General features: G+C 37.3%; 2 long non-coding RNA genes across 2 annotated transcripts; both read right to left on the bottom strand.

Annotated features, from left to right (window-relative positions):
- Nucleotides 1-1864: 1864 nt before the first annotated feature.
- Nucleotides 1865-3911, bottom strand: LOC118206771. Its single transcript, XR_004761247.1, has 3 exons — nt 3770-3911; nt 3093-3219; nt 1865-2985 (listed from the first exon to the last, which is right to left on the bottom strand). It is a non-coding gene; the product is annotated as an uncharacterized LOC118206771 (long non-coding RNA).
- Nucleotides 3912-6417: 2506 nt separating this feature from the next.
- Nucleotides 6418-8541, bottom strand: LOC118206763. Its single transcript, XR_004761245.1, has 4 exons — nt 8518-8541; nt 7402-7525; nt 7170-7250; nt 6418-6932 (listed from the first exon to the last, which is right to left on the bottom strand). It is a non-coding gene; the product is annotated as an uncharacterized LOC118206763 (long non-coding RNA).
- Nucleotides 8542-12698: the final 4157 nt, after the last annotated feature.

Here is a 12698-nt window from a genome sequence, read left to right as displayed (position 1 = left end):
TCAGCTTGAACCAGTCTGGCCATTCTCCTCTGATCTCTACCATCAACAAGGCATTTTGGCCCAGAGAACTGCCACTCACTGGATATTTTCTCTTTTTCGGACCATTCTCTGTAAACCCTAGAGATGGTTGTGCGTGAAAATCCAAGTAGATCAGCAGTTTCTGAAATACTCAAACCAGCCCGTCTGGCACCGACAACCATGCCATGTTAAAAGTCACTTAAATCACCTTTCTTCCCCATTCTGATGCTTAGTTTGAACTTCAGTAGATTGTCTTGACCATGTCTACATGCCTAAATGCATTGAGCTGTTGCCATGTGATTGGCTGATTAGATATTTGCGCTAACGAGCAGTTGAACAGGTGTACCTAATGAAGTGTATTTGCACACAGAAATTATATCGACAGAATGAAGGCCAGGCTCCTCTTCCTTAGTCTATAGGGTATATTTGAGCGCACCCTTCTGATTGTCAATACTGTGTGCCCCATATCTGTCTCAAATCCACTACAGTAATGTTCCTCAGATTCCACATGAAACAATGGTGAAGAAGTGACCCATATTCAGTTACCATATATAATACAGAGATGAGCTATAATAAAGCCAAATCCCACCAGCAAACAAAACTCTAAAGTAGCTCACCACATTAAATACCAGAAGTGGCCTACGGGCAGCTTGCCACATGAATGTGTGACTACTCTTTTTTGAAACAGAAAGATTTTTGTCAAATGCCAGAATTTTCCCAGACTTAAACTGCTGACTATGCCGACTTCAGGCCAGAATTGAGCCATGTGTATCTAGTCATTGCCCACAAACAATCAGCCAGTTGTGCCTACACTGAATCGGGATCAGAACTGACACGGAATGAACCCAGTGCTATGCGCTATTTGAACCTTGTCCAAGGCCATTCTTTTCAGACTCAGGCAGACAATGAGTCTAATTATGCAGAAACAACAAATGCTTTTATATGTAGCCATGTAGCTGTCTGAGTCATGAATACTGTTTGGTAGCAAAACCCAGTAGCAGGCCAGATTCCCATACGACTGTTAACATTATTTACTAGACCGAATCTGAACGCAAATTCTGGTGCTTAATTTCGGTGCTGTCCATACTAACGTCATACAATCAATATGTTGACATGTTTGGAAGCTAGCTAGTATTGAACATGGCCAAAATTCTGAAAGCAAACCTAAAGTGTCGCTGTATTTTACCCAGAAGGATTCATACAATGGGACATGCCTTTGCAATAAAAAAGATGTTATTTAATGTTGTCGTTTGGCCATTCCTTTTGATATTTAATGAATTTAAAGAAGGTAGATTATCGTTTCAGGTTTCAAAAGTATTGTTTTAGCAGGGATATCATCAAAATGTGAACGTACCCATTCCTAGTCATGAAAAGATCTTATGAGGGATTTACATGTGAAATTATAGAAAATGAATTTCAGAAATATGTAGCTATATAAGTAATAGTTAAATTTTTTATTTTCTTTTTTCTTTTTTGGTAAACAAGCTAGCTTCCACACAAAGCAATGATGGCAACTGCAAAATGAAATAAAAAATGTGTGCACTTCCTTATTCTGTAGGTGAGTATTCAAGGTTGTTATTGGCTTATGTAGCTAAATGTCCAATGGGGAGGATTATTGATTGTGGGACTGGAGAATTTATGATGATGTAATCAACAGAAAAAATAAGAAGGAAAAAATGCAAAATCACCCAGGTATTGAGTTTTATTGTATTGATGTATTAAGTATGTTAATTGTGTCTGTTTACATGAGGTCAGAAGGTACAGAATTTAATGTAATTTTTTCAGTCTTATTAGATATGACCCAGGGGTGAGTGAAGATGTTCAATGGATGACTTCAGACCAGATGTAATGTATGGCAGATTTAATTCCAGTAGGGCAAAGTTACACAGTCCACACTGCTAAAAGTGATGCTGGGATCTGTCCGACAGGTTGTAGGAGATGAAGTTACATTACACTAAAAGACTGTTCTCACTGTAATGGCTTACAAATGCACTAACTAAGGGCTACATTCCTACTATACAGAGTATATTCTTAATATCTCAAGGCGCTCTTGCCTGTTACAAAAACAATAACCGACTAACAGACACAGGTTTTCATCTGCTTGGTTTTTGCAAGATGAGCAATTGTGTGTTTGATAAGAAAATTACAGTATTCTTCTCGCACAACTGAAAATTAGATAAAGAAAACTTGTCTTGTCTCTTTCCTCTTCTGAAGGTCAGTTTTCCGTAATTTTCCACAGCAAGGAATCTTCCCCATTAGGAGGGGTACTGTGTTTGATGAGCTTTCCATGCTAAAGGTGTGCTGCAGTTCCCCGGTGGCCATTGGACAACCCCCTTTAATGTTAATAACCAGACAGATTTATAAGAAGACAAGCACGCTTACAGGAACTCAAATCACCAGTGCTTTCATATTCCTTTTAAAATAAGGACTAGGTATTCAGAGTATGTAAACAAAAATATCACCTTGACATCAGCTTGAGCTGATAACAGACAAGTTTGTTGTTTCCGTGGAAACATTTCAATTGTGTTATCTTATTATCTGTCATCTTATCTTATTATCTGTTTTTCGAAGGTAAAAATATCTGACTCTCAGAGTGAACAGGTTATTTGTGAAATTAGGTTCTTTTGCTCAAATCAATATTTTATCTATTGGAAAATGCCAACTAATGTCTTATTTCACACCTTTGTCTAAAATCTGCATATTGCATGACATCTGTGAACTTTACAATTGCATTGAACACAGGAGTTTATTTATTTATTTATTTTTAGATCATTTTATTGTAGTTCTTTGCCCTTTGAATATCAGCATTATACTTTATGCATTGGAAAATACATATGCAAAAAAAATGGGCAAAATAAAATGATGAAAATATATTTTTAAAACAAGTTTGCCCTTTGAATAAGTGCTTGTCCAATGGGATAGTTCGGGTCCAGGCACACGGTACGTCTTGGTTTATTCAGGAGCACACTGTTTAAGACACACACACACACACACAGACAAAATCATTATTCCTCGTTTCAAACTACCAACTCTTTCTCATCAAGAATGGAAATACGTGATAAGAAGAAACGTACACAATTTCAACCCTGTCACATGCCGGGGTCTCTGGATACACCTGGTACATGAGGATGTTCTTGGGCCTGATCTGAGACCTCATCTGTCCTGTGCAGATACAGCGTTGACTGTCACTCATTGGGTGAGCTGGAAGGCAAAGCAGTGGTAGTTATGAGTTATGAGTATATTGTAATTTTTCTTCACTTTTTAATGAGTATACTGTAATTTTTCTTCACTTTTTAATGAGTATACTGTTATCTGTTCTTTATTTTTTAATGAGTATACTGTAATATGTTCTATTTTAAGGCCTCTTCTGTGGTACACACAAAATGGCCCTATGTATCTCAGCTGAAGAGGTGTGAAATAGTGTTATTACCACTGTCGACACAGAGGGGCAGTGTTTCAGCTTCATTCATTGTGCTTCACAATGCAATTCTACCAAATGTTATATTTAAAATGCATCAACGCTTTGTAAAATTAATCCAACGTGACATGTAAGTAATCACTTTATGATATTAACAACTGCATTTTAGGCTCTGTGACATTTCATCTCAACCTGACTTCTGCAGAATGAAAGCATGCTTACCTGGACCATTTATGCAGTACCATTTTGTCGATTAACCTTCTACTTATTTAATATAGACTTTAATATAATGTCTGCAGAGTTGTGAAAATAGTCATTAAATAATTATCTTACCTTCAGTCATGTCTGTGATCACCAATGCAGCACAAATCCAGAACAAAATGATAATTCTCATTTTCCTGGCTGTGTGTGATGGAATGAAGTAACTTAAGTACTTAAAGCGAAGAAGGATTGAAGTCAGGATGACAAGATGTAAGGTATTTAAAGACTTACAGGGGGTGGGCACCAGTACAGTATATGGGTTGTTCCTTCCATGAAGTTTGAAGGGGGAATACCGATCATCTCCCAGCTTTTGAAATACGTCCATGTATTGTTACTGCAAATAAGAGATTTCTTTGAACAATACCCTTTCCAGTAAGGTTTGTAGATGCACTGTATTCATCTGCTTTAACTTTGTGTTGATTACACCAGACTGTTCACACATTTTGGTGCTCAGCACCAAATATTGGCAAAAGCATGTCTTGAATCACCATGAGATACTTGTTCAGAACTTCTTTTTTTATACCAGATTGGTAAGTAATAATTGCATACATATTTCCTGGTGTATGTTTCTCACACAGAAATATAAAAAATGACTACTGAAAATCATACAATAATATTTTTTAGAATGATGTGTTTCATGGCTATGCATTAAATGGCAAGCTGTATTACATATTCTGCTGGATTTGTACTGTATTTCAGAATCACGAAAGTAAGAAAAGCAAAACTCACACATATCTTATTGTAATTCTTTAGAGTACAGTTTCTGGAGTCGTTTTAAATACATTAGTTCAAATGTGAAATCCCCAAAGAGTCATTTAAAAAATGCAGCTACTGAAAGTCCCTGGTGTAATTTTACAAAATACCATTGTGTCAGTGCATGTCATAGTGAAACCTACATTGGCATGCATGTATCGCACAGTGGTAAAACCAGCTTCTCTAACGGTGCAGCGAAAACTCATCCAGAAACCCAGAAAAGATCAAAATAACTGCAGGCCTCTCTAGCCTCAGCTAAGTTCAGTGTTCATGACTCCACAATAAGAAAGAGAGTGGGAAAAAATGGGCTTCATGTGAGAGTTGCAAGGTGGAAACCATTGATAACCAAGAGAACCATAAACGCTCATCTCACATTTGAAAAAAGCACCTGGATGATCCCCAAGCCTTTTGGGATAATGTTCTATTGACCAATGAGACAAAAGTGGAACCTTTTGCGTGATATAGGTCCCATCATGTCTGGCATAGAGCAAATACAGCATTTCACAGTGAGAACATCACACTAACAGTCAAACATGGTGGTGGTAGTGTAATGGTGTGGGAATGCTTTGCTGCAACGGGACCTGAATAACTTGCCATGATTCAAGGAGCCATTAATTCTGCTCTGTACCAGAAAATTATTAAGGAGAATGTCTGGTCATCTGTCTGTGAGCTGAGGCTAAAGCATGCAGCAAGACAATGATCCACAACACAGAACCAAGTCCAACCAAACAAACAAAATGAAAGTTTTGGAGTGGCCTAAGCAAAGGCCTGACTTGAAGCCAACAGACACTCTGTGGCAGGACCCGAAACAAGCAGTTCATGAATGCAAACCTGCCAATTTGCCTGAATTAAAGGCTGTAAAGAACAGCGGGCTAAAATTCATCCACAGCGATGTGAAAGACTGATATCAAATAATATAAAGTGTTTGGTTGCAGTTATTGCTGCTAAAGGTGGTGCAACCAGTCATTAGGTTCAATTACTTTTTCAGATGGGTGATATGGGTGTTTGATAACTTTTCTGTAATCTTCCACTGTAAATGCAATAATATTTTTAAAATGTTTTGCGTTTACTCAGGTTCCCTTTCCCTAAAGTTCCCTTTTTCTAAAGATCTGAAACCAGCACTGTATGTCTTATATTAAGCCTACATTGTATTCAAATTAAAAGGCTGTCTTACAAATAAGTATGGTCACAAGATTGCTTCGAAAACTAGATATGTCTTGTAAATACTGAGAACAGAGGAGAGGTTTTTGTTTTTAAATAATACCCGTGGAACTAGAAAATCTTATTTCTTCTTTCCATTTTGGAGTAAGCCAGTGAACCTGATCTTGTACTGCACTTAAGTCACCTGATATGAGTCTCTCCTTTTTGTAAGACTACTGTCATGGCAGCTAACCAGTTTCACATGCTTCGTCATTAACGTCTTACATAGCCACTGGCACAGACTTTCCCTATCTCTTCAGCTCTCCTGAGTCTGAAATGTTAGATATGATATGCATCATATTACTCATGTATAAACCGTAACATGGGCAGGTGAAAAAACCTGACATCTGCCTAACTCCACAACTTATGAAAAATGACAGTTCCAAAGGTAATCGTTGTCTCCTTGCAAAGGTAACTCAATTCAAACTAACAGACAGCAACTGAAGAGACCTGTTCAACTGGAATTTCTCTTTGCCGTACACACAGCACAACAACAGAAACCAAAAGTAAAAGAAGCTATTTCATTTTTTTCTTTCACTATACATGGGCAAATAGACCCCTTTTAATGTATTGCCTAATGTTTTTGAAAATACATTTATGTGAAATATATATTCATCATATTTCCAAAACAGTCCACATATCTAAAATGTATTGCATTATATTGTATTTTTGTCAGGGAGGGAATTTCTTGAATGTGATGGACTTATGGCTTTCACCTGTAAAACTAGAAGACTAATAAGACTAAAGTATAGATAACGGAATCAATATCAAATACATGCTTTGAGGAAGTTTATTTCAGGTTTACGATTAATTTAGTCAAAGCTGTTCATTAGTGGCTCTCGAGAAAAAAAAAAAAAAAATCTGGAAGCAAAATGCCTAGGCCTACATACTAATTAAAACGTGTCCATTGTTTTCATTAATTACACAAATGCACAATCAATAGCAATGCAAATCAACATAACCATTTAACTAAGTGTATTCATTAATTCATCCATAACTAAACATATGGTATGCAAGTATATGTCGTAATAAATGGAGAATCATGCACCCGGATTTTATATATATATATATATATATATATATATATATATATTAGTCTTACTAGTTTTTCAAAACGTTTACCAACCATTTTTAATATGTGTCCATAGCGAGCACAGGAATATTACAGCTCAAATGTAAAATGAACAACAGCAACATCAAATGCAATCATCCAAAGTGCTTTCAATTTCCCCATTTTTTCTTGCCTCGTTTTCCTTTCGGATTTTTCACTTGCGGCTGTGTTCTGCAAAAGGAAGGCACATGTTTTAAATATATATATATACATTATCTTACCAGTATAGTATCTTACTAACTATACTTCAATATTTCCATGCATTCGCTCTCATTTTATGACACATGAGATTGCTATATGTTATTCAAAATGTGCTTATACATGGACGGCAATAACGTGCAGACATCACTCACTATTTTGAAAATGTTGAACATATTATGAAATACAATGTAATGTGTTGTACTTTACCGTTTGTGGTTCAGGAACATCTTCCCTTGCCTGCCCAGCGGATCGAGACAGAGTTTCTTCCCAGTCTTCTTTAGAGTAACACTGCCAGAGGAAATGGAAACGTATCATCTTTGGTGTAACTACGCTTGCTTAGAGCTACTGCTAAATCCCCGTAATCGTTAAACCTTTCAGTCAGAATTAGCCAATTATGGCAGTGACTTTAGCGTCTGGGCAACCACGGTAGCCTACTTACAGTATTTCAATCTTTGAGCAAAAGGTAGATGCTGGAAACGTTTCAATGGTTTTCACGCGTTTTAAGTACACGTGCTCCCTGGGATTCCCGGTGCATATGCATCGTTCGGTCCCTTGAATTTGTCCTAGAAACAACAACAAAAGTTATAGTCTCTTGTGTATGATCACTTTGATTCATAACACAGGAGCGGCAGGCCAATATATGCTTACAGATTTATGTAATCAGAAAGCCTGCAATACATATATGTATAACAGGGCAGTGCATAAATATTTTGACCAGGCGCTCAATGCGAGACATGGGCTCACCAAACTTGAAAAACCTATTTTATGTTTATTTATTTACCAAATCAAAGCGGCACTTAGGGCAAATGGGACAATAGGGCAGGTGGGTTCTCTGGCACCAAAAGGACCCCCCCCCCCCCCCCCCCCGCAACCCTGCACGTTCCTGATACATACAGTAATGTTTTATTTTAATTCAAGTATATGCGCATAATTTTATCCAAACCATCGCATCCTGACCCTTACCAGACATTGACAAATGTCACATTAAACGTGACCTTTCCTGTCTAATGCCAGCGTTTCGATAATTCCTGCGTTTCTATAATTCCTGGCAAAATCTGCAAAGTCCATGGGTAACAACGTACAACTGTGTCCTATGGAAATTCGAGGATCAGCTGCGATATGCGTTAAAATGTTCGTGAACTTATCTCTGGAACATCTGACTTTCTCAGAAGCAAACGCATGATCAAAACCACAACTAATTGAGCAATTTAAAGGCCAATCCTTACCGTTCACATAATGCTTACGAAGTCTCACTCTTGCGCAATATTAATACTGGCATGAATTTTGCGTGAACAGCAATGCACAGCCCATGAACTCAAAATGAAACACTGACCACACTTTAAGTAAACTTGAAATAATTCAGCTAATTGTACTATCGTGCTTAGTTTATTTGAAGGGATGTTCGCTGTAATCGACACATCTGCAAAGAACACACTACAATAAAAACATAGGCTATTATAAAAAAAAAAAACATCATATTGAATAAAATCATGGCTTATCATATTTAACAAATTGTACTGTAAAATGTACGTTATGGAAACATGCATTATCTGACCTGCACAATGAGTCACTCCAACTCCAAAGATTATGACGCACGCAAAAAACAAAGTAGCAGTATTCATTTCCCCTTCCTTGAGTGAGGAGAAGAAATTCTATGTACGGTCAGCCACTCTTCAATACGATCATTACTGATTTACTTTCTCTTTCCCAATGAAACGGAAACCAATGAGATCCCTATCTGTTAACCTCACTGGGTCTCACACTGTTTCGGGAATTCTGGGTTCGAAATAATTTGATATCGCCTTATAAAATTACATAAAATTAATACATTAATAAAATAAAATTACAAGGTGCAGAACCTCTGTAGGCTATTCACCTATATTTTCCACGTTTGAGACCCTGGTCTGGTAGAATAAGTGATTGTGCTACTTTAAGCCGAAAGAACTAACTTCGGAAGTTACCATTGCTAAAAGGTAATTTAACTTTTGTGTAAGAAACAATGACTGCAATTTTGATCTGATAAGCGCCCTACAAGGCCCAAAAGTTAGCACACTAAACCATGTAAAAGAAGCACTGCATTTGTTAATATGTTTTGTACATTTTATCTATATATGAATATTAAATATCTCCTGATATCGTATGCATTGACTGGTACCTAATCTCGGTTCTTGGAATCGAAAGAACTGTAAGAAATCAGACAGTACATTCTGGTCCAGGTCTTAGTCTGCCTCCTTGTGGTTTTTTTTTCTCATGCTGAGAAAATATAGCGAATACTTCCGTGGAAAGTTCAGGAGAATGGGACCTGTACGTATACATCGACAAAGAAATAGTAGTCCTTAGTTACAGTTCCTATTAACTATTTACAGTTATATATACGTCAGCAGTGTTAGTTAAACACACTGATATCGATGTAAGAAAAACATTTTTGGAAGTACCTTGTGATGAGTAAATCTTGCCTTTTTCAACAAGAGGAAAACAGTATAATTTATTATAATGTGCACCAATGAAACAAATCAATTTGAAAATAAGTCACCATTAAATAATGACACCTAATTATGGGCATCAAGTCACTATGTTTTGTGATGTTATAAGCTTCTGTGTAAAGCATCTTTGTGCTATTGCTGCCGGCAGTGGCGCTGAACACGCTGCCCGAGGAATGTAAATGGGAAGGGGAGGTAATGTGTTACCTCTCATTTCCCAGCCCAGGGGCTTTTAAAGTTGCTGATGTGCTCTGTCAGAGTACTACCTTTTATTATTACCCTAGAAACATCCATGACTCTGTCTCCACATCCAAAAAGATGTGTTTTATGGTTTACCATCTTTATCTTGCCCTTTCACCCTCTCTTTCCCTCCCTCACTCTGTGTTTAATCCAGAAAATGTTTATAAACCTGACCAATCAACCAAACAATAAAAAAAAAGGTTGCATGCAGTAAATGTGATAACCAAAATTATTACAGCCTATAAATCCATAAGGCACATTATAGCTGACAAAGCTTGGGTGAATACAGAGCAAAAACAAATGGCAGAAATGCTCATTAAAGTATTCAGAAAAGGGTTGAGGCCAACTGTAGGTTTCTTGCGTTTGGCTCCCATTCCAAGGCACTCAGCTGCATTCACCGTTGTACTAAATTGCTTTGGAATAGATCATTTGGAAGGCACCATGCTATTAGATGTGTCTGGGGTTTAAATGGCGAGAAGAGAAACAAATACGTCAAAGGAAGCTGTTGGTGTGAATGTAGGCTTATACCTGAAAAAAATTTTTTTTAAAATTTTTGGGAAGTGAATATCATGGGAATGTGCAGAGATGTTTAACTTGAAAGACATCCTGTAGCTCCTGAATGCTTTTGTTTAAACTTGGTAGTTAGGGCAAAGGACTGTGAATAATTGATAGCTTTACCAAACAGGAGTAGATTTCTCAACTAATCTTTCACAAGTAATCCACAATCCTAATCTGCTGGAGGTCATAAGGCCAACTCGTTAGTGAGCTGTTCTCATATCAATGCCCATAAATGGGAGATTCCCCCAGTGCCTGCTTATCGATGGCAGCTTGTCGCAAGCAATGAACAACAGGGCTCTCTTCCTTGGAAGAGTTAGCAGCAAGTGCAAAGTGGAATGCAGTAGAAATGTCAATTTCTCTCCTTGAACCCTTGCCTCAGACATAGTATGTCATTATAGGTATTTTCAGATGTTGATGCCCCCCTGTAGTACCAACCCTCATTTTACTACTGTTTTTTTTAGAAAAAAAGCATGCAGGGAAAGTACTGTAATTACCACACAGAAACTCTGTCCCCCAACAAACAGAAACTGAAAGGAGAGGGGAGGGGGAGGGGAGAATGGGTATAAGAAATACAGATACAAGAAGTCTTAAATGAACATTGATTCAAGGCATTAGAAACTGGTTTTGGGAAATGTAAGAAGGGTAGACTGTTAATTTTGTTGCTTGGCTTGTTGATTCTCTTGTCCAGGGCTCGCTTGAAAAAGAGGTGGATATCTCAATGGGACTCACCAAAAAAATGAGAATTTAAATAAATACATCCATGTTAAACAGTAATACCAGCCCAGACACAGCATAATCAATTTGGATAAATTACATTTATACAGCTTGCTTTCAATATTGAATGCTCTTAGGAAGCAGTAGATTTAAATAATAATAAGCTTTAATAATAATAATAAGCTTTATTTGTATAGCACCTTATTCATACATAAAATGTAGCTCAAAGTGTAGCTCAAAATAAAACACCCAGTAATGCAGCCTCCTACATTGCATTACTGTGTATTTTATAAAGAATCTGTGCTCTCCTGTTTGCAGATTTGTGGTAAACTTTGTACATCCACTTTGTTTTTAATGTAAGCATTTTGAGGGTGTGTGGTTTTCATCACGTTCTCATGAGCAGGGAATTCCTGGACTCAGAGGGCTGACCTATGAACAGCTGATAAACTCTGTAAACAACATGGGGAATTCAGGCATGTGTTATTGCTGGAAACGTTTGAGAAGGTGAAGGCCCCAAATAAAACAGGCTACATCCAGCAAGCACGTTAACAGTAACACTACTGATATCCTGAAAACATTTTGTAATTCTTGATGTCATCTTTATTTTCAAAGGACTGCAGTCAACCTGCCCATTTTTTTCATCCAATTCATTATCTAATGCCAATCAGGGATGATCACAAATGCGATGCTTTCCATGGACAAGCAACAACATAACCGTGAGAAATCACAACAGCAGGATCCACTTGTCAATCAAAACAATGCACTTCCCATATGTCTGTGAGGGGTGGGGGCTTTTGGCTTCTTGAGGTAGGGGTGGGGGCACAGTCATAAATGTATTTGTTAATCAAACTAATAAAGATGATCTCTAAATTGGGGGAAAGGTGGTGGGATTAAAAAAAGACAAAACAAAACTGTCCCCTTGGAGATGTTGCACTGAATTAAAGCTTCATCAGTGGCATACTCAGCACTGCCGACAGCGGGAAAACCCTTGACTGTGTGTTCATTAAAGATGACCCACGCCACCTATCGCAAACATTGTTATTTGCCGTACTGGCCATATATCAAGCCTGTCACTGTGCGTTGTCATGACCCAGTGGTTACTTTGGATGTGCGTACACACTGTCTTAAACCCACAAGCATATGTGCACACACACATACACACACACAGACACACAGTTTAACTTTCCTCCAACAGCTTCAAGTGAAAACAAATAAACCAAAAACGAATTTATATATTTTATCTGCATTTTTAATTTAATTCTTACCTTTTAATTAAAAATAATAATAAAAAACTGTAATCCACCTGCTGCCACCTTGTGGTTCATTTGAGAAACTAATACAAATGAAAATGTTATGGCGCAATCACACTGAACTCGCAAACAACTTAATGTTAGGATGATGCCACCTGAAATAGGAAGGACATTTTATTTATTTTAAGGTTAGCCCTTCAGTTCACCAGTTTGGCTCTTTCTGGAGTAATGACTTGTCCGTGTTATAAAAGGCAAAAAAGCTCCCCTATACATACAGATAGCATATATATATATATATATATATATATATTTGACCTACATTTTTTCTGTGTGCGCGCACGCTTACGTGCTTCTTACATTTCAGCAACAATAACCTATTATTTCTAATTGACGTAAGCTGGCTCTCTCGCCTACGGCAGTATTAGCTATTAATTTTACAGGGTAAAATTATTAACTAGTTTGTCTTCATTGCTTGGTTTTAAAGTAATTCCCAC

The sequence above is a fragment of the Anguilla anguilla genome, chromosome 10 (genome assembly GCF_013347855.1).
Source record: "Anguilla anguilla isolate fAngAng1 chromosome 10, fAngAng1.pri, whole genome shotgun sequence".
Taxonomy (NCBI): Eukaryota; Metazoa; Chordata; class Actinopteri; order Anguilliformes; family Anguillidae; genus Anguilla; species Anguilla anguilla.
The sequence above is the reverse complement of the archived record's forward strand: the minus strand, read 5'-3'. Positions and strand labels throughout refer to the sequence as shown.